General features: G+C 43.8%; 1 pseudogene; it reads right to left on the bottom strand.

Annotated features, from left to right (window-relative positions):
- Positions 1–2,751: 2,751 nt before the first annotated feature.
- Positions 2,752–3,012, bottom strand: part of LOC103253277 — a 2,211-nt pseudogene continuing 1,950 nt past the window's right edge.

Raw genomic sequence — 3,012 nt, 5'->3', positions numbered from 1 at the left:
ATGATTGGGGTTTGGTTTCTTATATGAGGACTTTTCTTCCAACCATGACTTCTGGTAAACAGCTTAGCTTCTTTGCCATTTTCTACAATCAGTTGGTGGAGTTGCCTCACCCCTATTTCATAGATGAGCAGCCCATCGTGTTTCTTGGATTCACGTAGAGTGCTTATACCCAACTCTCTGCTGTGTACAGGTCTTAATTGCATCTCCTGAATTAGTGAAAAAGGCATTAAACCTGTCTTACAAAACCCATCCTCAACCTCAATAATCTCGTGCTCCCATCAGCATCTGTGTAACTTTGAATTGTTTCTTTGTTTCTTATTCCTGGAGTTACTTATTTCTTGGAATATTTCCAGGAATGGTTGTACTTTATCCATCATTTGCTTAGTGGAGTCAACTGGAAGGATGAAAGTGGTGGAGGAGTGAGGAATAAATTCTCCACTACTTATTGAATCCACTGTTTTGACTGAAAATCAATTTAACCTACCCATAATTCCATTTCTTTATTATATCTATATCAGAAATAATGTTTTTGAAAATTCAATGAGATAATACCTGCAAAGTCCTTAGCACAGTGCTTAGTACGTGGAGGTGGCCAGTAAATATTAGCTAGTACTATCACCAGCCAACCTGCATTTAAAATTTTATATGAGTATAAAGTTTTAAAAATAAGTATATTATATATACTTATATATTCATTTATCAGTACCAATATATAACAATATGTTATTAACAATATAATTATCAATGTGAACAAGTATATGCATATAGGGTAGGTCTATAAAAATATGCATATTTTATTATTTTCAACAAGGATTTAGTCTTTATTTGTAATGGAAAGTCCCAGCATTCCGCTCTTGTCCAGTGCAGGTAACTGTACACATACGCACCCACACTCGCATCATATCAGGACAGCCTCCTTCAGGGGTTCCTGGGCTGACCATCTTGCCTGCGAAATTGAGGCAAGCTAGCTCAGAATACCAAAACTAATAAGGTACAGGTAGAAACTTGGATTTCTAGACCTGTGTCCCCCTCTTCCAATCCTAACAGTTATTTGCGACTTGAGGTTCAGGCTCCTTCCTCAGCTTCACACAGATAAGTATTAAAATGTCAGACTTCAGAGCTATCTTGAGGTTGGGGAGGAGCAGTCTCCCCGCACAAAACAGTCAACCTCAGTCATGGGGTTGTGGGGGGGTGGGGGGGAACCAGTTACACCTACATCGCATTATTTATGAAGTAAGAATTACATTTTATCTAACACCTCCAGAAGGAGCTCTAGTCCCTCAGGAAAGCTGCCTGGGGCAGCATTTGAGCCTCTTCTTCACACAGGCATAACTGAACTGTGCAGCTAATACCTAGCAAAATAACGTTTATACTTACTTAATCACCTCAATGAAACAAACTTGAAGGAATTTAAAAGGCAATTTAGCTCAAATACAAAAATAAATTTTTATTTTGTTAAAAAATGTTTACTTTTTTTCTGTTAATTGAGACACAAGCATTCATACTTCTCTCAAAGAGATGGGCATGGCAGCAAGGCTCTTGGGCCTGGGGTGTGTGGTTTTGAAACAAAGGGAGAAAAGGGAGCGGGATGAAAAGGGCCCTAAAAAATAACCAGGATTCTTAAAGTTTGGTTAGTTTACGTTTCCTCACATAAAGGGGTGGGTAATATAGCTCCAAAGAGATCAGGTAAATGATAGAGAAATAGCAGGGGGACAAGGTCTTTGCTTCCCCAGACCCCATCCTGCTGGGCTGCCAGCCGTTAAAGTCAAAACACTATTTGAAAATTCAGGAGCCAGCATTTGTAGCCATAAAGTGGTGCACTTTCCTCATTCAATTAGCTAGGCCCTAGAAAACTTGAAACAGGTAAATCTGGCACCATCAACATTCTGCCACTCATACAATCCAAGTCTTCCTCCAAACTTGATTCGAAGAGCAATAGATGTGAGCTTCAAAGTAACTTACAAATTCTGAGAGGCAAATAAGGCTCAATGAGGTCAACGGGTAGGTGGGTGAGGCGGTAGTTGAAGCAGCGGCAGGCATCCTGATGGCTGGCTCTGCGAGGCTAACAGTCTTGACCCACCAAGCTTTTATGGGACAAATTGGCAGGGCTAGAGATGAAACACTGACTCAGACTTGGCAGGAGGAAGACAACAGGAGCAGCACCCTCTGGGGTCTCCAAGTCAAAGCTGGATTGAAGAGCATTTGAAGTGGAATAAATCCTGCAAGGAACTAGCGAGGGACAAAGCAGCAAGAAATGGGAAACAGCCCTCTAAAGGGACCAAAGGTAGAAGAACCACTTCTTGTAGCCAAGCAGGGTAAAGCTTTAAGGAAAGTCCATTGACCCCAATCCTGTATCAGATGCACACCAGAGATACAAGTGGGCCGTCGTTTATGCCCTCCAGTAAAGAGGCTCTCAGAGAAAAGGGAAGGGAGGCTGCCTGGCTAAGGTTATACACTAAGCAAGAGTCAGGGAAGTGAACAAAATGTGCAGAGGTTTAGTTCTCCAGCGTCACCAGTGGAACTGTTCAGGTAAAGGCATCAGCCTTCTGCTCTGCCACGCTCTCCCTGAGACTTGTGCTTCCTCCAGAAGGGAATGGGCCTCAGGGCTGCCACTACCTCCTGGTGACTGAGGCCAGAGATCTGGTGGAGGTTTGCTTTATGTAACTTGAAGGGTCAAAGACTCTTCCTTGCAGGCAGGTTCCAACGTCCAGGCTTGAGCAGGGGGTGGGGGAAATGGGCAAGGGACAAAGGCTATTTTTTGAATTTGCGCTGCCTTCGGGTCACAAATCGCCTTCGACCACCTGGGGTCTTGGATTGCGCACCAGTGGATGACGAAGGGGCTGTCGATCTGAAAGGTCCAATGCCAGCAATGCCTTGGGCAGGTGTTAAGGATGCCCCAGAAGAGAGGCTGCTGCCCAGTGTGCCCAGGACAAGGGCAGGGGTGTTCTGAACAAAGGTGGGAATGGAGGTGCCTCCAAACAAAGGATTGTTCGCAGGCATGCCGGCCATATT

This window comes from Carlito syrichta, unplaced genomic scaffold, assembly GCF_000164805.1.
Source record: "Carlito syrichta isolate Samal-C Ts95f unplaced genomic scaffold, Tarsius_syrichta-2.0.1 Scaffold217114, whole genome shotgun sequence".
Taxonomy (NCBI): Eukaryota; Metazoa; Chordata; class Mammalia; order Primates; family Tarsiidae; genus Carlito; species Carlito syrichta.
This window is presented reverse-complemented; position numbering and strand designations above follow the sequence as displayed.